This window comes from Sciurus carolinensis, chromosome 1 (genome assembly GCF_902686445.1).
Source record: "Sciurus carolinensis chromosome 1, mSciCar1.2, whole genome shotgun sequence".
NCBI classification, from domain to species: Eukaryota; Metazoa; Chordata; class Mammalia; order Rodentia; family Sciuridae; genus Sciurus; species Sciurus carolinensis.
The window spans coordinates 165,215,447-165,240,423 of record NC_062213.1 but is presented as its reverse complement, the minus strand read 5'-3'; the positions used below and the strand labels follow the sequence as shown (position 1 = coordinate 165,240,423).

The window sequence follows — 24,977 nt, the reverse complement described above, 5'->3', positions numbered from 1 at the left end:
AATAGGTAATCAGTAAATGTTAGCTTCTCTAATTATTTTACTGATAGGAAAACTAGATATTAGCAAAATTAGATTGCATCCCCACAGGGAGTAGAGATGAGATTTTAACCCAATTTCATCACAGAATTAATTACTATAAGTTTCATTAGAGAAGGAACTTCTTTCTTAACAGGGCCTAGAATGCCTGGCACATTGTAGGTGCTCAGTAATAGTGGTGAAGTTAATTATTCACTTCACCAAAACATTTATGGAGCTTTGAATCTGGTTCCCCAGCCCACTGTTCCCTCCTGAGTTGGCCAACCTGAGTGTTTTCTGGCCCATATTAGAGAGTATCTAGTCTAAGCACTTTTTTCTTTTTCAAACGTGAAAACTGAGTTTCAGCAAGGACTTGCCCGGGGTCACAGAGCCTCTCTGGCTGCAGGACTCTCACTTAGGTCTCTGGACTCGTGGACCAGTGTTTATTCTGAGTCAGTGTGTCTGCCAGCTGCATGGAGGTCTTATTTAAATGCAGGTGCTGACGCAGAAGGTCTCTGCGGGGCCCAAGGTTCTGCATTTCCAATGAGCTCCAGGTGGTGCTGATGCAATGCCGCTGGTTCAGGGACCACCTTTGAGGAGCGAGGGCACTGGGGATCAAAGTTTTGAGAGTAGGCAATCCCTGAAAACCAAAGCAGGTTGGTGCCATGATTTGGTGTTGAATGACTGGGGCCTGTTCCTCTTCCTGCCACACATAATCCAGGTGCTGCCAAGAGGCAGCTGGTGCCGGGTTGTTCCCAGGCCAACCCCTCCACTAAATAAATCATACTGTGAACTGGCTCAGATGGCCCTGTGTAGGGAGCCTGCAGCAGCTGGCCGGGTGGCTCCCACCAAGGGCTCCCACAACATCTGCTTCCAGGCTGGGCTTGACTCTGCTCTAGTGGGCCAGACTCAGGCCCTGGTTTGAGGCCAGGATCTGCTACTTATTCACTGAGAGAAGCCTCAATTTCCTCACCTGCAAAATGGGATGACAGTCTTGTCTCCTCATAGGTTGTTATTAGGCTTCAATGACACGTAGAGCCCTCAGCTGGTGCTTAACAAACGCTTGATGAGGGTTTTTACGGGAGCTGGGTCTGCTGAGGGATTGCTGGCAACGCGGGAGGAGTGTAGTGTAGCTGCACTTAGGGCTGGCAGGCCGGACGCAGGCTCAGGGTGGAGGGGTCCCCACACCCGAACCTCTGCTGGAGAGCTCAGCTGGAATCTGAGCATCACCCTCGCCTCTGCGCTTTCCCCCTCCCCCATATCCAACAATCACCAGTTCCCTGTCTTTGTGTGATGGGCTGACAGATCTGACTCCATGAGAATGTTATAGGCCAGACTCTAAGGAAAATGACTAAACAGACTCCATTTTGCTGAGACTCCATGTTATGTAGGAAATAAGCTTCTCCCATGGGAACACCCCGCCTCTGTGCCCATCATCAGTTACTTGGTGTGACATGTTTAATAATATACAATGGCAACTCCTATGTAGTAAAAAATTGCTCTCTTTTGATTCCTGTTGCTCCTAAACAATGTACCATGTGAACAGTGATTGTGTGGATGTTAGTAACCATTCTTTAGTTTGTACCTAGGTAAGGGTCAGTTTGATCCACTTCCCCCTCTGTCGATGATCTCATGATGTTAGTTTGTAATTTTCAATCATAGCAAAAGACACTTATGATTGATGTGATTTTTGGTATAAGAACCCCTACGACCCCTGTGGTCAGGGCTGTTCTCCCAATAGCCATTTTTTTGGGGCATTGTGTGAAACAGTCTGTTGGCTGGCTTAATAAAGACTCTCAAATTTGGACTTCTCAGTGGTGATCGGTCTGTTCTTAAGTTGCGCCCCATAACATTTGTACCCTCTGTGTAGCTTCTGAGTGTCTTCTGGTATTTTGTGAGTATTTCTTCATCACCACTGCCTCTGCAGATGGACCATGCCTGGTGATTTACCGGTATTTTACTAAACGTTCCTGGACCCTGTGAGAACTGTGAGGGAGAGGCCTCGCTTTACCCACTGTGCAGGTTCTTGGTGGTCAGGAGCTCATTCAGGGTGAAACCTGGTCTGTGGATAACAGAGACGGCGCTTTCTCCACCCCACTGGACACACTGGTCCTGCCGTAAAATGAGGGCTTTGACTAGGCCATCTCCACACTACATTTTTCTTTCCATTTGTATACATTTTTTCCTTGTCTGGCTGATGCCGGATGCTGCCCTTTGTCCAGCCATCGAGTCGTTTCCCTTCCCTCTGGTTCCACAATCCAGAGCCTCCAGCATCACTGGTGGGGGGAAGGGCAAGGACTGGCTGCTTGCCCAGGGTCCCCTGAGACAAGCACATCTTCGGATCAAAAGTGACTCAGATTCTTGCCGAAGCCCTGAATTTCCTCGGGAGAAGTTACAGATGATGAACCTTTCGCTGATGGCTGCTGTTGAGCTCCTTAAAATCCTCCTCTCCTTTCCCCTCCCCTGTCTCATTGTCGCTGGTCCCAGTCACTGTCACTTGGATTTCTTCATAAGCTCCTTGAATTGGCATTTTCTCACCTCCAGTCTCTCGTCCATGCTGCGTCTAGATCTTGTTTCACACAGGGACATCCAACTCTTACTCCCCGCATAAAACCCCACGGAGGCTTGCTTCTATCTTTGGAATAAAGTCCGAGCTCACCCCCCGACCTCGAGGGCCTTTAGAACGGCACTGCCTGCCCCCCACTCCGGCCTTTTCCCCTTCTCTGGTCACTGCAGCCACACTGGAGGTCTCTGTGCTTCGTCCTAGGACACTTCCTGGCAGGCAGACCTTCCTGCACATCCCCTCTGGGAGCTCTTCTGTGACCCCCAGGGCCGGGCCTTCCTCTCTGCTCCAGCCCTCCCTGGACCCCCTGCCTCTCCTGCTCTAAAGGGCCGCAGGCTTTTCTTATTGGCACATTGACGAGGTTGGTCTTGGTGAGATACAAGCATGAGATAGTTGTCTTTTTTCCTTTAATCATTACCTTCCTGTGTGCTTGATGGAAAATGCTTTTATGGCAGATTTGAATATTTTCTGGTCAGTTAGTCCTTTAAAATTTGAGTCTTATTTTCAATTTAGAGTTCATTTTTCTCCCTGGTCCCAGCCAGGCTTTGGCCTGAGGGAAGAGGCTGGAGAGGGGAGGTGTCTGCCCTGTTCTCTGGCCTCCACTCTACCCTTCCTGCACCTGGATCTTTCAGGGCCGTGGAAGCCATGGGGTGGGATGGGGCAGGAGCACCAATTATGTGCCAGACACTGTATTTTAAATGAATGAATGAAAGACATGAGCTTCGGAATGATTCCTAGCTTTGGAATTCAGGACTCCTCAGGACCTTGGGTGAGTCATTTTTCTTCTCTAAACCTTAGTTTCTCTAATGCGGGGTTAATCATCTCTGGCCCTTTGGGGTAAAGAGTAAATTTAAAATAAGAGGACAACTGTGAACTCCTCAGCAGAGCAGTGAGCGCATAATCCTGAGTGTCAAGTCCTCTTGCCCACGTGACTACAGAGCTGTGTCCACAACTGTGCATGGACATGGGAGTCAGATTAACTATAGTCATTTCATTTCCTTAAGATTCCCACCATGGTGTCTGCTAATGCCTCTGATGTGACATCGTGTAAATCAAAGTCTCTAAAAGATTAAGACCAGAAAACGGAGATGCAGGGAGCCCAGCTCCTCTTTTGCAGGTCATGCAGCCGGCCTGTGTGAGGAGGGAGTCCTTCCAATCCCCATGTACGTGGACGTGGGGAGCAAGCTGTCTGCAGTTAGACGGAGCCTACCCCTTTCGAACTGCTTGTCTGATGTTCAAGTGGCCTTTCAAAGTGTCTCATTTGGGGAGTGTGTCTCCAGGTCTGGGTTGGGAGTAGGGACTAGTTTGGGGAAATGGATCATTTGAGGGTTTTAGATCATGGGCAGTTGGCGATGGATGAGGCCGGTAATGTCATTAAACTGCAAGGGACAGGCAGAAGGTGGGGAAAGCGCTTCTGGGGGAAGCAGAAAGGTGTGTGCGTGTGTATATGTGTGACTGAGCTTGCGTATGTGTTTGTGCACATATTTGTGAGCACGCGCGTGTGTTTGTAGTGTGGCGTCCTGGTGATGACTGCCTCACCTCTTCTATAATTTCCTTTCAATCAAATTCCACTCAACACTCTCTCCCCGAGTCCCCACTGTGTGCCGGGCTCTGTACCAGGCAACAGAGGTGCACATGTTAGACAGGACTCTGTCCTTGACCTCAGGGAGCTCAGAATGCCGCCGAGGACAGAGACACTCCGAATTTAGTTTTTGAAGAGCATAAGGTGTGCTTTTCTAGGCTGTGAAAGAGAAGTGGGAGCAATTTTTGTCTTGTGGTAAGGAGGCCATCAGCTTGTAGAGCTTGAAGGGAGGTCAGTGGAACCCAGACCACCCCGATATTGTGTGAGTGGAAAGTAGGGGCCTAGAGAGGGGAAGGAAGCTGCCCATGGCCTCACTGTTGTTTATTGGTAAAGACAGGAACGCCGAACACTTTGCAGACTCCCCTCTCCTTTTTCTGGCTGATCTTAACCTCTTTTCCCATTTATATGACATTTCTTTAAAGAAAATTTTCCCTCGCCCCCCACCCCCAAATCCCCACCCCCCTCAACCCTAGGGCAAGGCCTTGGTTTTCAACTCACTCAATTTTTAACTTCCTGTTTGGTAACACACATCATGCCTCTAATGACTTATTTAATCTCCTTCTCTCCCCCATTAGTTTGTGCGCCCCAGGGGAATAGGAGCTACACTTGTCTTGCTCTATCCAGTATAGTAGCTGCTCAATAACTAACATTTACTGAGTTCCAATGTGCCAGGCCCTCTTCTCTTTCCTACTGCCTAGAAAGGTACCTGGCATTGAGTAGGTAATGGTATCAGTTTGCTAGAACTTCTATATCCAAGACCACAGACTGGGCAACTTCAACAAAGGAAACCTATTTCTCCTGGTTCTGGAGACTGGAAGTCCAAGGTCAAGATGTTGTTGAGGCTGGTTCCCTGAGGCCACTTTCCTCTGATCACAGATGGCTGAAATCCCTGGAGCTTCACATGCCTGTGTCCAAATACCCACTTTCAGAGGGAAATGGGGAGGGGAAGGGGAAACACTGGGGAATGATATTGGCTACATTGTATTATTATGTTATGTGCATGTATGAATATGTAACCACAAATCCCACCATTATGTACAACTACAATACACCAATAAAACAGCAACAACAAAATTCCCCCTTTCATAAGGATGCCAGTCATACTAGCCCACCTTAATGGTCTTGTAATTTAATTACCTCTATAAAGACACCTCCTCCAAATACAGTCACCGAAGCACTGGGAGTTAGGACTTCAACATACACATTGTGGGGTACATGATTCAGCCCACCACAGTGATGAACAGAGAATTACTGAGGAACCCAATGGGGTGTGGGAAGACGTGGTGATTCAAAGTGCAGGCTCTGGAGTTAGGCCGAAGGGAGTACTGGTTCTGCCTCTTAACAACTGTGGGAACTTTTCCAAATCATTTGGAGCTGGTTTTTACTTCAAAGAGTCAGACAGTAAATATCTGGGGGCTCTTGGGGTCTTACCATCTCTGTTGCAACTGCTCACCTTGCTGTGGTAGAAAAGCAGCCACTGACAATATACAAATGAAGAGCGCGGATGGGTTCCAATGAGACCATTTCCACCAACAGGCTGGGGCTGGTTTGTTGATTCTTGATCCTCCCAATCCCAGTTTCTGCATCCACAAATGGAGACGATAGATAATCCTTTCTTTCATGGATTTTTGCCAGGAGTAAATATGATGGATAACAAACCTCAGTTATACTTGGCTTTCCTCTTCATTTGTACCTGGTCTGGTGCTATTATTACTGCTGCCTGTTACTTTGTTATAATGTGATAAGGGAATCACTCTGGTACAAAAGTCTTGGATTAGGAATCAGGAGATTCGGATCTATAGAGCTGTGTTTGTCACTATCTGTGTGACCAGGGACCAGTGATTTATTTCCCTTACAAAGTTAGTGCCTTCATCTGTAAGACAAGGAATAAAACATCAGGCTCCAGGGCAGGAAAACAGGTGGAAGATGCTGGGCAGATGCAAGGCCCAGTCTCCTGAGTCCCTGAACCCCATAGGGAAGGACAAGGAAGTCACCCTATTGTTGATGTGATCTGAACAGGGGAAGGCGTTCATCCAGGCTCTTGGAGGGCTCCCAATGATTAGGTTATGCCCTGTTGCCTGCCTAACTCCCACCTTTTTTTTGGGTACCGGGGATTGAACTCAGGGGCACTTGACCACTGAGCCACATCCCCAGCCCTATTTTGTATTTTATTTAGAGACAGGGTCTCACTGAGTTGCTTAGCGCCTTGCTGTTGCTGAGGCTGGCTTTGAACTCACGATCATGTCTCAGTCTCCCAGCTGCTGGGATTATAGGTGTGTGCCACTGCGCCCAGCTTCTGTTCCCTCTTTTATCTGTCATCTTGAGCCCTCTTCCTGAGCCCCTGTCCTCTGCAGGTTCTCCAACCCATGACTGTCATGGAATCCAGATTGGATTCCTACAGGAACTGGAGAGGAGACTCGCCTAGGAACAGTCAACAGAGACTGTTCTCAGTGCTTTCCGCTGAACAGTGTCCAGGCTGTGAGCAAGATTTTCTTTTGGGGCACTGGTTCAGTGCTTGGATGGGGGAAAAGGGACAATGCAAAGATTCCGTGTAGCAGTCTGCTCACAGCACTGGCTCTGAGAGCGGAGGGTAGAGCTAGTGTCAAGCAGACATCCTTTTTAGACATTATAGACATTTTTTTTTTTTTTTTTTTTTTGGACAGGGTACCTATGTTGCCCAGGCTGGCCATGAACTCCTTGGCTCAAGTGATTCTCCTGCCTCAGCTTCTCAAGTAGCTGGGACTGAAGGTGTGCACCACTGTGCCTGGCTCAGACTTCCTTTTTATTGCCATAATTTTCCAAGTGCTTTGCAGTGGTGTCCCCTGAAGGACTGACCACTTTACCTGGAGCTGGGAGGACTCTGGAGACAGGGAGGAGGAGGACATGAATTGGGACAGCTAACACACCGTCTCTCTAGCACCTCCTGTGTGCCCTGCTAAGTGGGTTGAATACATGATTTCTTTTAATAATGAGATAGGCATTACCCTTCACAATTTATAGATGGGGAAACTAAATCTCAGGGAGGGTAAGCTCCTTTGACAGGCCTCATGATGGGGAATGCAGTGAAGGAGGACGTAAACCCAGGGTATTGGAGTGGAATTGGAGTGGCATTGCTCTGTCTTCTAGATGGGAAACGACACTCCATCCTTCCTGATGCTCAGGTTGGAACCACTGGCTAGTCTTAGGTTCCAGGAGTCCCTTCTTCCCAGCCAGAGGTGGAAGACAAAAGTGCAACAGTTATCTTTTGTTTTAGGTGTATATATATCCCTTCACTGACCCCCAGGTAGGGGACGCTCTTCCCATTGGGACTGCAGATGTGAGGGAGCCATTACTGCTGCATCTGACTTTGGGTTCAGTGCCTCTCATATTCGCCATCTGCATATCCTTCATTTCCAGGATGCAGAAGCTCCCATTTATTGAGTTGCTACTGTATGCCAGGCACTGGGTTAAGTGATTTTCACATCTCGTTGAATCCTCACCTAATTCCCAGATAGGGTTGATGTGCCCATGTTGTAGATAAGTAAACAGACTTACACAATTTGAAAAACCAACCACATAGCTGGTAAGTTACAGAGCTGGCTGTTGCCTCTAGGTCTGTCCAAGTTCAAAGTCCAAGTTCTGAGATATTGCTTTATTTATTTTATCAAATTTGATTATAATGTGTGTTTATTTAGTTTTATTTTTTTCCACATTTTTTTATCAGTGCATTATAATTATACATAACAGTGGAATTTGTTGTTACATAATCTCTTCATGCACAGGACATGACAATATAATTTGGTTAATATCCCTTCCCACTATGAGACACTGCTTTATTGTCCCATTATCACACTATGATATATACTTCTGCATTTATGGATCAGAAGAGAAGAGACCTCCTTGAGTGCAGGGTCTGAAGTAGTGAAGGAACACTGAATTTAGAGTCAGAGAACGGATTTGAACCTTGACTTTGACATTTACCAGCAACATAACTTTGGCACTTTATTCTTCAAAGGCTCAGTTTTCTTGTTCTTAAAGTGGGTGTGATCACAGCTGGCACAATGACATGGTTATGATAATATAACATGGTAATTATGGTAATGTGGATATGATCATGTTTGAATGGATGGACGATTCAAGCTGAGACTTCTGCATGCGAGACTGTGACATCCTGGTGCCTCCCTTGAACCTGCAGTTCAACCTGGAGAGAACCATGGGCTTTCCCATTCTAACACTGGCTGACGCGACTGTGAGGGGTACCTGCCTGGTACTGTGGCAGGTGGCAAGAGGTCAAATAATCTCCCACAAGAAACCCAACCCCATTATGTTTCATTTGACACTTTCATACTTTCTTCTTCCCTTTCTTCTCTTTGAATAAAATAAACTGTGCACATCAAAATCTCACTCAGCATTCTATAAAGGGTCAAATGCCTCCCTGAAACCCCTTGCTGTCTTGAAATTATCAAGAAAAATCTTCCTGTGTCCCTAGGGAGAGGAGCTAATTTGAACTTCTCAAGATACCAATTCAAGAAAGTGTGTCTCTTGATCCCACCCTGCTGGACACATTTCCTGTGAGTGCAAGGACAATTCCATGTGACAGTTAGGATGGAAACTTTGAATCTCTAGAAATCCATCCTGAGATTTCTTGCTCTCTCTTCAACCAGCCCCTATTGCCATCCCTACTGCAGGACACAAAATAGGCCAGAGGCCAGACACCCTCAGACTGTGGAATGGTGTCTAATGTTTGCCAGGGGAGGTCATAAGGGAAGAGTGTGGGTTTTGGAGTGAGGCTGGGGACAACTTGCTTTGCATCTCAGTTCTTCACTTTCTGACCAGTGACCTTAGGTACTCCCAAGTTTCTTTATTTGGAGATAGTGCTTCCTAATTTTCAGATCAGATTATCAAATGACATGCTGTCTTTAAATTATCCAGCTCAGTATTGATACTTACTCACTGCTGTTTGTCAGATACCTATCATGGGTTCATTAGGGGAGTGTGACCAGGCTAGCTGAGCTCTTGGCAGTTGGCACCCAGGAGGTGCTTGTGGGGCAAGGCAGTTGTGGAGGAGGAAATTTTGTTCACAGGAATTGGGGATGAAAGGAGGGTGAAACAGTGTGGCAGGGAGAAGTTGATTAAAATCACGCTGCTATTTCTATTCACAGTCTAAATCCAAGGTGAGGGCTTGGTCCAGTGTAGTGGCTGAATACATGTTTCTCACAAAGTCCTTTGTGAGATTTGGATTCTGAGCATGACTGCTTTGGGGCTCAGCGAGCAAAGTGAGGTAGAGGTTTGGGGCACAAGTCCCTTTCCCCAGTCCTGTGTGGAATATGTGCATATGCACCCAGGGCTGTGGTGGGGAGTGGGGGTGTCTGGGTTCTGGTGCATGAAGCTCTGGGAAGGAAGTGCCATTCTTACTGGTGGGGAAAGCAGTAGGGAGGAGCCTCCACTGGAAGCTTGCAAGTGGTAGCAGCATTGAGGATAACACAGCACCTGGCGTTTGTGAGACATCAGAGAAACCCAGGGAGAATCTGAGGAAGACTGAATCCTTTTGACAGCAGGTGAGGGCTGTTGACTTAATAACGTGACCTCATTTGTACCCACAGCCTGCTGAAGCCTATGAATATTCTAGTTGAGGGACCCAGGGGATATAATAATATCAGTCTTGATTCCAGAAATTATTGGGGTGGGAGGTGGCATGCAATCACCTGAGGTAGGCTTGGGGCAAACCAGCATCAGGCAGGGGGTGTACTGCCAGGAGGATGGCAGGCTAGGCTTTGCCCTCTGGTCAAGCTGGGGTGGAGGGAGCAGGGAGCAGGGCATGAAGACTAACTCCAGGCCCTCTAGCAGGGGTACGAATGCCCAGGGCTCCTGATGATAAGCTCACAATCAGGGAAGGCTTGTTCTTCAAGCAGAGAGGAGGCAGGACTTGGGCCACGTCAGACTGTGGAGTGGTGTCTAATGTTTGAAGAGAAGCATGACAGCGTGGCTAGCAGCTCTGTGGCCTAGTGGTTAAGTGAATGGACTGGAGCCTGACTACCACCCTTAAATCACAGCTCTACCACCTCCTAAGAAAACAGGGCACTTAGAGTCATGCTCAGTAGGCATAAGCGGAGAGTCTGCTTTTATTGTGTACCTATGGGCCAATGGCATTTGAGGTGGGTAGAGTCTGATTCTGCTGTTGGGCCTTCACTGCATCTGCCTGTGAGTGATGGAGGCAGAAGAGGGTCAGGAAATCAGACTATGGGTAACAAAGTCTGGTCTTCCAGGAGCCTCCTACTAAACAAATAACAAGACATTACAAATATTCTTAATTGAGGAAGGAATATATGCACACTAAGTGTTCAAACAGTGTGAAAAGGTATAGGCTAAAACTCCCCATTTCCATTGGAATTTTCTCTAGTTCTTTTCTGAATAGTTCCTTGAAATCATCTGTGCATGTGTATGTACAGCAGTGTGCCCTGATCCTTAGGGACATGTTCCAAGGGCTCCAGTGGGTACCTGAAACCGTGGTTACTATCAAACCAGATATAGACTATGTTTTCCATATACATACATATCTATAATAAAGTTTAACTAATAAATTAGGCAAGTAAAAGATTAATAGCAAGAACTAATAATTAAATAGAGTAATTATAAGCATAAACATAATAAAAGTTATGTGAATAAGTCTCTGTCAAAATACTGTATTGTATCTTATCGTACCTCATCCTTTAACATTTTCAGAACTTTGTTGACTGCAGAAAATGAAACTGTGGATATGGGAGGGAATACTACACAGGTGTGTGTATGCATGTGTGTGTGATACATGCATACTGTCATGCACCTCAAATTAATTCTATTTAATTTACTTATGATTTATTTATTATTTATGATTTACTGAGCACAGCATTCGCACTTTGACATGTGCTATCTCATTTAGTCCTGTAACAACCTGTGTAGTATCTGTTACTTTGATTGTTCTACAGGTCAAAGGAAAGGGAGGCCTAGGAAGAAGCTACACAATCTGTCCATGGTCACAAATCTGAAGATGAGAGGAGCTGGGAATCAAATGAAGTCTGACTGACTGCAAAGTGGAGACACTCCTTACTTCATGCTGCCTCTTAAGCTCCTACTGGGCAAATGCTTTCTGTGAATTCAGCTTCAGAAAATCTATTGTAGGCTTTTGTGTCAGCCAGTTTTGCATTACTGTAACAAAATACCTGAGACAAAGAGCTTAAAAAGAGGAAAGATTTATTTTGGCTCACAGTTTGGGGATTTAAGTCCTTGGTCAGTTGGTCTGTTGCTTTTGGGCTTGTGGTGAGGCAGCACATCATGATGGAGAGTACTTGGTATAAGAAGCCTTTACCGCATGATTGAAAGCTCAAGAGAAGAAGGAGGAGCAGGGTCTCAATATCCCCTTTAAGAGCAAGCATACTCCTGATGACCTGAAGAACTTCTCCTAGGTCTTATCTTTTAAAAGTTCCACCACTTCCTAATACTTCCATGGGCTGGGTGCCAAACCTTTTTTGCCTGGGCCTTTGAGCAACATTTATCTAAACCCTAGCATCTCTCAATGCTGAAAGATTAGAGACTCAAAAAAGATCCAGGACAGTTTATTTATTAGAGCTCATGCTCATCCACGTCTCCAGTGTCCACTTACTTCACAGCTCCTACAGAAGCTGTACTGGTTTCCATCGAACATGACTGGACTTGCTCCTAGGACCAACTGATGAAGTAAACTAACTGTGTATATTTTAAGAGTGTGTATTAGGTGTGCAAATGTATGTGTGCTAGATGTGGGTGTATATTTGGTGTATATATGTGTGTGTGTGTGTGTGTGTGTGTGTGTGTGTGTAGGGAATGTGTTGGACACTTGATTCAGAAAGGCCTGAGAAGCAGCCATGTTGTAGGTTTGCTGTTGGCAAAGGTCAGTGGAGCAGTGGAGTCAGTGGAAGGAACCTTCAATTGCTTTGCTCCATTGTTGTGAGGACAGGAATGGATAGTACAATTCATGTGTCTCCAACTTGGGGGTGGTCATAACACTGATTGTATAGTCACACTTGTCAGGGCCTTAAGAAGTCCCAGAACAGCTAAGGTGTCCTAAGTTATGGATGCACAGTAAATTAGAGTATGCAGTTGCTTTTGAAATTTAAAGAGAGCATGAACATGTTATGGGAGAAATATATATTGTAGTGATTAAGAACATAGTCTCTGGAAGCAGATGGTCTATGTCCAAGTTCTGGCTCTGATACTTGCTGGCTGTGTTACATCAGGTAAGTTAATTGACCTCTTTGTACCTTAGTTTTCTTACCTGCAGAATGAGGTAAAAGTAGTACCAACCTCAAAGAAATGCTATAAGGACTGAAGAAATAATACATGTATTATGGTTTCGATATTGGGTGTCCTCCAAAAGCTCATGTGTGAGAGAATGCAATAAAGTGTACAGGTGAGGTGATTGGATTATAAGAGCCTTAACCCAGTCAGTGCATTAATCCACTGATAAGGATTAACTGGGTGATAACTGCAGGCAGGTAGTGTGTGACTGGAGGAGGTGGGCCATTGGGGCATACTTTTGAGGTATATATTTTGTGAACTGAGATTAGTCTCTGTCTGCTTCCTGTATATCTTCTGCCATATCCTTCCACCAATATGTTCTGCCTCACTTTGGGCCCCTAAGAGTGGATTCTGCTACCTATAGATTAAGATGTCTGAAATTGCAGACCCCAAAATAAACGTTTCCTCTTCTAATTTTTTTTGTCAGGTCTTTTGGTTACAGCATAAAAACAACAACAACAACAACAACAACAACAACAAAAAAAAAACTGTACTAAAACAACATATAAAAGGCTTAAAATAACATCTGTTTTAAATAATCAATAAATGTTATCTAGTACTGTTATGTGGGACAGAATAGAAAAATCACATTCATTTAAAAGATAGAACAAGATACTTCAGTGAATTTTTGTTCTTACTGAAGTTAGCCTTGGAGTTTAAGAGGCAGCTGGTGCTTTTACAACCAGCTGGGTTTGCATGTTCATTCTTCATAGCAAAAGCACTTTTCTGGAAAATTTGGCACACACAGTTTGTGTAAAATACATTCTACCTGTCATTGTCAACATAGCTATTATCCTAAGGAATGTAGGTTCCTCTGAGAGGTTGCTCACTTATCTGGCATTGTTAGCAGGAGATACTTGGAGATACTTGCATCTTTTTGTTCAGAAGAGTCTTTTGGGGTTGTTTGTAAGGTTTAGGAGAAAATTTGAATTAGACCTTTTAAAAATTTTTTTTTTTTTTAAGATTTGGGAGTTAACAAATGAGGTCTGTCTATTCTCCCTGTTGATTGCCCATTTACTCATCATGTAGCTATTAAAGGCTTTTGGTGATTTCTAAAGTCAAATCCACTCTTGGAGGAGAAAGATTAATGACTAAGAGTTTCCAAAAATTAGTGGGCAATAAATATATGAAAATAATTTAATCTCATTAAAACCTCCCAAGTGTAAATTAAAAGAAATAGACTAGATTTCCTGCTTTTAATCAATCAATGTGGAGAAACTGATAATACTTGGTGCTGACAAGGGGATGGTGAGATGGGCATTGGCACAGGATTGAGTAGCATCTGATCTTGTTAACAGATCCAGATCTGGCTGCTCACCGCTCGAAAGCCAATACTTGGGAGAAGAGAGCTGGTGGGAAGGAAATTAGGTTTACTCAAGGTTCAGCCCTGAGAGGAGGGAGGGGCCAGCATCCTCGAAGTTCCATCACAGGGAACTCAGGTAATGAAAGTCTTTCACAGGGAGACAAAAGAGGCTTGGCAGACAATGGGCAGGAAGGCTACTGCTGAATGAGGTTCTCCTCATCCAGGGGGTGTGATTCCTCCACTTTTTCCCCTCTAACTGGAGCATGTCAGTTGACCGTGGCCTTGCAGACTTGGTTCCTGTAGTTAAACCTCAGGGAAATTTACATTCTTTGTGTTAGTTGATGCACAAAACTGTAGAATGAAAGGTGTTACATATTATGATGTTATCTGAAGGTCACCAGATGTTCTGGGTTCTGTAAATCTAAAGAAAAAATATTTATCAGTTAACAATTTAATAATTTAGAATGCTGGGCAAAGAGAGAAGTAACTCTGCAAAGGACATCCCCCAAAGGAGTGGCCACTGTTATCATATCCTAAAGTAAAAACGGCATATAATCAATATCATCCTTGAAATGACCATTAAATGCAGCACACATGTTTTTTGTTTTCTATTTACCCATACTATTTTGTTTTAAAGCCTTTTTATTTTGAAAATTTCCATTACACAGAGAAATAAATTGGGTGTGGAAAAATCTCTCTGGAGCCTTCACTCAACCTTGGTCACCATCAGCATTTGCCATATCTGGATCATTTATCAACCTGCCTCCTGCCTTTTATTTTCTTCAAATATTTTAAAGCAAATTATAGACATTATGCCATTATGTCATAAATACTTAAATGTACATTAAAAAGTGAAGGTGAATGGCATAATGCCATTATTGTATGTAACAAAATTTATTGATGTCATCTAATACCAAGTTTCCTTTATCCGCTAAACAGTGTCTTTTAATAGTTGGTTGTTGAAATTAGGATTCCCCAAAGACCCACATCATTCACACTAATTCTTATGCTTAACATAGATAGCGTTGAGATGCTCTAAGCCAAATTAGAGGAAGAAAGGCAAGGACAATTATTATTATAGTCAATCTTAATGGCTTAATGGAGGGAATGTTTTGATACAATTAATGTGTTTTCCTATTTTGCTTCCCTTCTTTCTTGACCTCTGCTCTAGGTGACTTGAGGTATCCATCATACTGGAGGAAGACCAGGATTTGTAATAGAAGGAATGCAAAAGCAAAACAAAACAAAACAAAAAACTTCTATTGGCATACAACATAGAATTATTCAGAAGAAAAAAACTTTGCAAACCAGATGTTGTCTTCAAAGATTTCTAAATTTCTTTAGAACTTCACAAAGCAGCCTGATTGAATCAAGGTATTACAATCTCTTGATGTGTAGATAAAATACCCTTGTTTTACATTAAGGCATCTCTAAGAAGTAGAGTGGAAGACGCAGGGCATCATGCAGGGGACTGACCTTCTGGGGTCCCACGAAATGGGGGAAATATGGTAGCTAGGATGGGAGCAAGAGAGGGACAGGAAGTTGGGTGGATGGAGAAAGAAGCAAGGAGGAGTGGGGAAATCAACTTAGACTAAATGATCTTTGGCGCAGCAAGTAGGGAGCATCTTGGATAGTGGAGGTGCCACCAAGGGTAGAAGGGACTCTTGTTTTTTTATCTCATTTGAGACTCTGCTGAATAGAGTGCCGTTCTGGGGTATGACACATTCACATGGTGCGACCAGGCAGAGATAACTCAAGGGTTAGCTTTCTTGAGCTAAACTTATTTTCAGTGAGGTGCGATGAACCCTGAAAATAGCAGGGATTTGACTGGAAAGCATTACCAGTGGGAGTCACCATGGTTGGGCAGGGTCAAGGTACCTTGTAAGCAAGGGCTGCATGGTAAACCACTTGGGGCAGGCCAAGCAGGAAACAGCAAGTAGGATGGAGTCTAGACCAACAGAGGAGACTAAAGGCCCAGATAGAGCTATTGTGAGGGCACCCAGCCAGGCAGCCAGTGGGAGAAAGCCCGGACTATGTTACTATCACACAGACCTTGACTGTGAATCCTGTTAGGGCAGCAGCGGCCGGACGGCTCAGGGATCCCCACACAACCTTGCCTGGAACAGCCAGAGGAATGTTACTCTTCACCTGCTACAAAGTCACTGAAGCCCCACCTCTTCTCTTAGAACCAGATGTCATCTTGGAGAGGAGCCAGGAAGGGAGCCAGAAGACCGATGTGTCTGAGAGACTAAACCTTTATTTCCCCTTTGAGAGTAAACATTGTTTGAAGGGACCATTTAAATTATGGTGTTATGCTAAGGTTCAAACCTGATTAGCCATTGAGGGAATCAGATTGCATTTTTGAATATTTTCAAAAATCAAATCCATTCTCAGAGGACACAGATCAGCCAGTATTGAAAGACTTCAAAAAATATACTAGTATATGACACCCACCCAAATGTATCCACCCAAATGTAAATGAATGCAACTGTTCCATACTTTCTTCTTTTGAGATTTGTAAGCATTGGAAAAATATAGAAAATTACTGGTTATTAGGAAAAAAGTTATAGGCAAAACAAAGGGAATGTGTGCTTGATTGATCTGTGGCCACCCTGGTGGCCAGTCCACTTTCTTCAATTTTGGTGGGGCCAGGAAGCACAGTTAGCAAGAAGGTTGCAGAATGCATAAGTATCAGGTGGAGGAGAGGAGGGGGACCATGCATTTCCCTCCCTGCTCCCTGGCCAAGGAGATACCTTGCTGCCTACAGGTCCTGAGCCGCAGGCAGCGGAGGTCGGACTCTGATTATTCCATGGGACTTACAATGATCCACTCGAAACATTTTAAAAAAAAAGAGTATATGGAATATTTCCCTTAAATTGTGTAAATATGAGCTCATGAGCACTGTCCTAGTTTTCATCTAGAGACATTGGAGGAATTTTCCCTATTGAAAATATTTCAAAGGTTGACAGGTGATATAAATAAAAGAACACACCCTGTGAGTGTGACTTGTTCACCATACCAGTTACACACAGGGCGATTCCTATGGAATAATATTAACCGAAAAGGCAATACATCGATTTATGAAATAAGACTCAACTATGTGAAAACATTAAGAGAGAGGATGTGGGGAAGAGAGGAGGGCATGGTAGAGATAGTAAAAGGTTCACATTGCTTTTCCTGGAAAGGAAGGCTGAAGGACAATCTTGTCCTCTGACCTCCCCACCATCCTTCATTCACACCCATCCTGTGGTCTGGTGGCTTCCGTCTCAGAACCATAACCATGGATAATGGATAATGGACCATAACCAGGATAATGGTTTACTCTGATAGTAAACTACTCGAGTAAGAAAACCATATCTTTATTTAACTTTCTTTCCCCAGGGTCCAGAATAGGGCCTAGAACACAGTCAGTATAGAATAAAGTTAAACATTAATGAAAGAAAAGACATGTTATTAAAACAAAAAGTGAATGAAGGAAGCTGAGGTCAAATGCTTTAAGTTCCTTGAAGTGTGGTACTCTCTCTTCCCTCCTTCCTGAATGTTATGCTCACCTTTCCAAATTGCCCCCAGCCCTGCATTACTTATTGGTGTGCTCATATTAATTACTTATACATGATTTGAGGATAAGACCCATAGAATGATAATAATATTAGCTATTATTATTGGGCACCTACTATATGCAGGGCAGTGCTGCACACACTCTAAAGCACAGCCAGGTCTTGTTATATGGCAGATTCTGATTCAGTAGGTGTTATGGGTTAGATATGAGATGTCCCTAAAAACTCATGTGTGAGACAATGCAAGAGGGTTCAGAGGAGAAATGATTGGGTCATATGTCTTAACCCAATCAGTGAATTAATCACCTGAAGGGATTAATTGAGTGGTAACTGAAGGTGGGTAGGGTGTGGCTGGAGGAGGTGGGTCCTTGGGGGAATGGCTTTGGGGTATATATTTTGTATTTAGTGAGGGAAGTTTCTCTCTGCTGTCTGACCACCATGTGAGCTGCTTCCCTTTGCCACACTCTTCCTCCATGATGTTCTGCCTCACCTTGAGCCCTGAGAAATGGAGCCTGCTCTTTATGGACTGAGACCTCTGAAACTGTGAGCCCTCAAATAAACTTTTCCACCTTTAAAATTATTCTCGTCAGGTTTTTCTATTTTGTTTTAAGTCATAACAGTGAGAAAGCAGACTAAAACAGTAGGCCTGCATGGACCAGAGTTGCTGCATTTCTAAAAGTTGATGTCTATGCTGTGGTCCCAGGACACATTTGGAGCAGCAAATACAAAGGGCTTTAACTTATTTAATTCTTTAACCAGTCTGGGGAGGCAAGGTCTGTCATTCTTTGCAGTTTGCAATAAGAAAACTGAGGGTCAGAGCAGGTGAATGAAGATCATGTACTTATTAGTGGAATTGACATTTGGACTCTCTGCTGCCCAAGTTCAAAGCGTGAGACCTTTCCAAAGGGTCACAGCTTGCTCAGAGGTTTCTTTTAGGAGCTATCTTTTCTCTGATGAACCCTGGAAGGGGAGAGAAAATTATTTGTGTTTCTAAAAATAAGCCTGGGCTGTGCTTTGGCTCTGGAGGAAGGCAAGGTCTGGGAAGGATTACCATCCACTTGAGAGAGAGACGCATCCTTTTCCGGAGCATGCTGCCCTGCTCCTCTTGCAGCCCAGGCCTGTGAGTGAAGGGCTCTTGGATCCAGCTGCAGGAGGGCCTGGCCAATCCCATGCTGCTCAGTGGGACAGCACCGGAATGGAGGCTTAGTCTTAATGGGAAAGACCTGTTTTCAGGGGCAAGTGAAGACAATAACTCACATTTCAAGCACTTGCACGTTCGTTAACTCATCTTGTATTTTATTTATTTTTTAGTTCCAGAGATTGAACCCAGGGATGCTTAACCACTGAGCAATACCCCCAGTCCTTTTTATATTTTATTTTGAGACAGGGTCTTGCTAAATTGCTAAGTGCCTTGCTAAGTTGCTGAGGCTGGCTTTGAACTTGCAATCCTCCTGCCTCAGTCTCCCGAGCTGCTGTGATTACAGATGTGCGCCACCCCGCCTGTCTTGTTAGCTCATCTTGACAACCTTCCTGCAAACAAACTTGAAAATTGAGGTTCAGGCTGGTTCTCAAACCTGGTCTTCTGATTCTTCCAAGTCCTATGTGACACTACACTGAGTTCTTTGGGTGCTCATGAAACGGGGGTTTGGGGAAGATCCAAACATGTTACTCTTGGATGGAAGGAAATCCACAAGAAATTTTCCTGGGATCATGTAGCCACATATGAGCTAACGGTTTTGAGAGATCCCTGGACTCTTTAAAGTATTTATACAGTGTGTATAATAATTAAGTATACATATATTTATATAGTGTGGATCATTATTATTCATGGATTTCCTATTTGTAAATTTGCCTACTCATGAAAATTTATTTGTAACCCCCAAATCAGTATTCACGGTACATTAGTGTGTGTGTGTGTGTGTGTGTGTGTGTGTGTGTGTGTATGTATTGCTGAGGATCAAACCCAGGGTCTTTTGCATACCTAGCACACACTCTACCACTGAGCTGTATCCCAGCCGCCATGATGTTTTTCAATCCCTTGTGGACATGTCACCTGATACATGCTTTCCTAGGAGGTTGAAGAAGATGAGGTAACAGTGGCTGCTCCTTTGGGGATTGTCTTGAGAGAGTTACTTGGACTTCTCCTCCCTAATCCTTTGGCAAGGGTTATGGCAAGGGTTATGCCCTCTTGCCAGGCATTCTCAGTTCTAGAGAGAAGCCTCACCTAAATGATTAAGATGTGAACTGCTAAATAATCTTTCCTTCGAGTTACAGAGCCTTGAACATCTGGTGACCTTTGTAATGCCCCTCCTTCGTCTTTACTTCTGTGCATCAACTAACACAAAATCTCTAAATTGCTGTGAGGTTTAACTGGCAGAAATATAAGATGTCTGTTTTGAGAAAATACAGGAAGTAGCCACAGGAGGTCCCTTGTGATGTTTCAGCCAGAGGGGGGAAATGGGCCCTGCACTCAGCATGTCGAGTTTTAGCTCTGCTGCTTATTTCCCTCCTTATAAAAGCCGCTTTCTTTCCTGAGCCCCCAGGAAGGAGCTTTGAGGCTGACAGCCCCTCCATCTTCTTCAGGGCTGATTCTTGAATACACCTGATTCCTTCCTACCAACTTTTGCCTCCTGAATATTGACCTTCAAGTGGTGAGCAGCCTGTACCTTCCTCTCTGGTGGCAGCAATGTTCTGCCTTCTTGTTCCAGCTCTCGGACTGGAGACAGTGTCCTCATGATCTGTCTAGTGCCACATGGTTCACACTTTGGTGCTTTTTGTTGATGATCCGATGGTTTAAAATTGCTCTTAAGAACAGTGCCAGAAAAATACAAGGAGACCGTGATGTGCCTTCTGGAAAACCAACCAACCAACCCCTGCCCTGCCCTGCCCTTGCGAGCCGGCTTTGATGAGGTACAAGTTGTACTGCTATCAGATGTGAGTTTGGTGTTAGTGAATCAACAATATATATCAAACAAGGCATCTTCCAATAGAAACACATAAATCAGGCTAGTCGCTGATCAGTTGATGAACATGCTGTGACTGGAGGCTCAATGGAATCTAACCTGCATGTCTCCCGTGGGCAATGGTTCAGGAGTCACAAATTTAGTGTTCATGGTGACTTAATAGGACACAATTGCTGCAGATGAAAAGAGTCTGGTGCCTATCTTTCAGGGACACATTGACTGTCGATTCCTTTCTCTTGTAATTCTATTCATTAGCCTTTCTTGGACGGGCCTTGCTTGTGAGCCCTAGGACCACGGTCAGGGTCAGAGGCAGTGGGGAAGGCCATGTTGGCTAGTGCACAAGGGTGCACTCTTCTGATGAAGCCTTGAGCAAGCCACGGCACCCCTGTGTTTTCCACATCTACGGAGGTGTGCCTCTGCTGCCCATGTCTGTAACGGTGGTGATATGATTCCTAACTAATGGTTTGTGGTGAGGGTTAGATAAATTAATGGGAACTAAGTACTTAGAAAACAGCCTGGCAAACAGAGCCAGGTCTGGGGTGAGGTGCCTGGGATGCAAAATTTATGGGGACACTTGTGCTGTGCTTGCTTGCTTTCTTTTAAAGTCAGTGTCCTAGGTATCTTATTTCACCCGGTTCCAGCCCTGCTGGCAAATGAATATCAGTTCTGCTATTGTTAATGGGAAGTCCTTTCTTCTGACCCTCTGGAGAGATCCTGGGGCCACTGTCAGCAACCTGAGTCTGCCTGAGTCTCTCTGGGCATGGCATATATGTGCCCTCTCTGGGCTTCTCTTCTTTCATCTTTTGAGGGGAGATGCCACCATCCCCAGCATCCTTGACTAGGCATCCACCCATGAGGGCGGTGTGAGGATCACCTGGGGTAACTGGAGGGCAAGCTTATGTAAACTGTAAAGTGCAGGAAAAATAGGAGTTGGGATTACTCATTTGTAATGCCCCTTTCTGGCTTTGTTACCCATTAACTCTCTCAACTCGATCTGAACCTGCCTGTGGCTTCAGTCTGCATCACCTCTCAGGGAAATGAGTTCCATATGGCTGACCCCTGTGGTAGGAAGGAGAACATTATTTTTATTTATCTAAAAAATTCATTTAAAAATCCAATATCCTGGGCTTGGGCTATTACCTGTGGGATCATTTACATCTTTGGAGGTACTAGCATAATTTTATAGGAAAATTATTTGTGTTATCTATTATCTCATGAACCAGGTAATGTGCTAAGTGCTTCAGATAAGCCCTTTGTCATCCTATGTCAACTATGCCAAACAGATGTGTTATCCACATTTCTCAAGTACAGAAATGGAGGTCAGAGAGACTTAGTGATTTGCTTGGAGTTATAGTTAGTCAGTCGTGGGCCAGGACTTGAGTCCAAAGTGAGGGTCAGGGGAGGTGGTGGAAGCAGGTGGCTCCACCACAGGGGTTGGGGAGTCACACAGTAGTGTACCACCTCTGTTTTTTACCTGCTGGGTGACCTTGGGCAAGTGACTTAGAATTCTCTAACTCCTCAGTTTTTTCACCTTCAAAAGTAATCATAAAAACATTTACCTGGTGAGTTGTTGTGAGATAAAAGTGAATTAATGTCTATCTAGATTTACCACAGCCCCTGGCTCAGAGTGAGTCCTCATCAATATTAGCTATTATTTTAGGATGAGGGAAGCAACTAAAGGCAGGGGTCTTGACATGGGGATAACTACCTGGTGTGGTGGGGAGCAGGAACAGTTGGTTCTCTCACCAGTACTCCCTGCCTCCCCCTCCCCTGTGCCTGAGAAAGGGCCTGCTGTGGCTGGCTTCCCCTTCCCATAGTCCCATCCCTCTGAGTCTCTTGTGGTCAGCTCTGCTCAAGCCCCCGGCCTGGTGGACTACATTTTCTCTGCCACCTGAGGACATGACTTGGTACTCAGCAAACAGCAGCATCTGTTGCCTTTGTGATTTTGGCTACAGCACGCTTTATACTGTGGCATGACAGGGAGAGGCCTTTGGGGCTGGTTGGGTGAGTGGGGAGCACAAACAGTGGCTTTGTGCAGCCAGGTCCTGAGTGGGGTGACTGCTTCCCAAGTAGGGTCAGGTGGACGTGTCAGGGACAAAGCCAGAGTTCAGTGTTTCTTCTCTGTCCTGGGGGAAGGAGTGGTTCTTGGTGTGTGTGTGTGTGTGTGTGTGTGTGTGTGTGTGTGAGAGAGAGAGAGAGAGAGAGAGAGAGAGAGAGGAGAGGGTTGTGTGACAGTTCATAAGTGTCAGAAGTGTGCAGAGTTGATTATAAGTCAGAGCCTGCATCTGATGGATAAGTGGGGAGAGTCGCGGTGTGTGTCTTCTGTGTGAGCGTGTAGGAGCAGGTGTGCAGTAGATGTGTGACTCTCAGTGGGCATTGGGGTCTGTAGATGAATAGAGGTGACTAAATTTCCTTTGTCACCTTGCTGGTTCTGCGTGGGAAGTCACTGTCCCAGTGGCAGGGATGTAGAACAGATAAGGGTCGGGGAAGGGAAAGAAGTCCTTTATAGACAGATGGAGTAGAAATGGAATGGGGATGGCTGATGTCGCCTGGCCTGTGGCCCTTACCCAGTGGGAGAACAAGGGAGAAGAAACAGATGCAGGGTTTGCTTGACAGATACTGGGGTCCAAGTGGTTGTGGGGTTGTAACCAAGTGCTTGCAGAAGTCTCAGTTGAAAAGGCCGAGTCATGAGCTAGAGAGGACCTACTTCCTCAATGTAAGATTTCTTGAGGTCCAAAAGGGAGAGTCACTTCCCTCCAGTCACATAGACTTGATCTTCAGCTTTACAGATGTATCAAGAACTTGGACTAGAAGACGCTGTGTCTGGGAAGGAAGGCTGTGTGAGTGCAATGGAGGGGGTGGGGAGGCAATGGTTCAAGGCCCAGAAGTGGTCCATCCACCCTCACCATTTGGTGGCGTGGGGCCAGTGGCATTGAATCAATCAAAAGGAGCAGAGCAGCACTTATGTGGACGGTGGCTAGAGTTGTGGGGTCAGTGTCTAGCTCTCTGCAAGGTCTGGGAAGAGACCAGGAGAAATTGTGGCAAGGAAGAGAGGGCATGGAGGAAATTGGGGTGGCGGCCCATAGAACATAAGAGGAATGTGGGAGGAAGGCCCATCTTGGGCTCTACTGAAGGGACACTAGTCAGCAAGATTCCTTCCAGAACTCCTAGAGGGTGGTGGATCAGAGGATCACTGGGCTGCTCACAGAGGACACAGTGAGTGCTCATCTTCTCCATCTGCCTCTGAGTCAGGCCGGCCTCACCCCCGAAATAGTCACCCGTCCCCCCCAGTGGTCCCAACCATGTCTGAGGCAATCTTTTGGAACCTCCTTTTCTCCTAGTGGATCCCAATTTGCTCCTTCTAAATCCCTTTCTCTAGCTCTGAGCTCTTGATTTCTTATGCGGTTGGGACACAACTCTGTCCCTCCTGGATAGAGTGCTTGTTATGCTCTGTGGATTTGTACCCACTGGCCCTGCCATTGGTTTGGGATTTCTGTGAAGGTTCCTCAGATGGCGCCTCATCTCATTGGGGTCACCTGGCCCTGTCTTCAGGAAAGGAAGCTGATGGAGGCTGTGTTCTAGGTATCTGATTATGCCCATAGGGGACCCCACCACCTCCTTGGGGCTGCCCCTCAGGCGAGAGGCCCTGGGCTGGGTCTGAGGGGCAGTGGTTCAGCCTATTGCTGGAGCTGAGGGAGGAGATGGGTTCAGTGGCAGGAAGTAGAGTTCGGTTGGTGACTGGGAGGGCTGGATGGTCTGGAGTGGCAAGTAGGTCAAGGGCAGCAGGAAGGAGGCTGGGGCAGGGGGAGGCTGAGCTCTGTGCTAGACCAGTGCTGCTCCTGAGCAGGGGCAACTGAAGAGCGTGAGTCTTATGAACGGACCACCTGTGAACTCATCTGCTACAAAAAGGAAATGTTAGACGCCAAGAACAGGCTGCATGTGCAAGAGATTTACAGGGGAAACACTTGAGGATGCAGGGGAGAAGGCAGGAGCAGGCATGGCAACCTGAAGTCACGAGGTGGTCTATCACCTGGGACGGCAGAAGGGGAAGGAAGGAGGACTGGGCAGGAAGGCCTCAGACTGCAGCCCCACCCTGAGAAAGCTTGGCCAGGCTGATGTTGTGGTCTTCAGTGGAGGAGCCTTGCGCCTGGTGGGGGTAGGAGGCCACTAGGGCCCATCGCTGCCTGGGAGCTCTCAGTGATACCTGGCCTAGTGCATATGTGATGGAATTCCAGAGAGGTGGCAGTGGTCACCTAGGCCCCTCTGGCTGGGCCTCCTGAAGATCTGGGCAGTGCATTTCCATGACCTCTAAATGGCCTAAAGAAGTTGGGAAGTGGTGTGGCTTATGCCTGTAATCCCAGGGTCTTGGGAGGCTGAGACAGGAGGCTTATGAGTTCAAAGTCAGCCTCAGGAAAAGTGAGGCACAAAGCAACTCAGTGAGACCCTGTCTCTAAATAAAATACAAAATAGGGCTGGGGATGTGGCTCAGAGGTTGAGTGATACCAAAAAAACAAAAACAAAGACAAAAACAAAAAAGCAGCTGGGAAGGTGACTCTAACTACTTCTGGGGTGCGTGACTCTTCGTCATATTGCCTCTTCTAAAAGCTCATTGGTGTTTATGGAGACATTTAATCCAATTTGCCTGGCACATATGGAGAATCTTTAGGGTACACTTTCTATACCAAGTAAAGCTGGCCCCTGC

General features: G+C 45.5%; 1 long non-coding RNA gene across 2 annotated transcripts; it reads left to right on the top strand.

The window, feature by feature from the left end:
• The first annotated feature begins 3,141 nt into the window (after positions 1-3,141).
• LOC124990817 (uncharacterized) lies at positions 3,142-17,593 on the top strand. 2 transcript variants are annotated; one of them, XR_007109814.1, is made up of 4 exons: positions 3,142-3,347; positions 11,105-12,391; positions 14,927-15,129; positions 15,829-17,593. It is a non-coding gene; the product is annotated as an uncharacterized LOC124990817 (long non-coding RNA). The 2 variants fall into 2 exon arrangements; XR_007109812.1 differs by having other exon boundaries at positions 14,927-17,593.
• Positions 17,594-24,977: the final 7,384 nt, after the last annotated feature.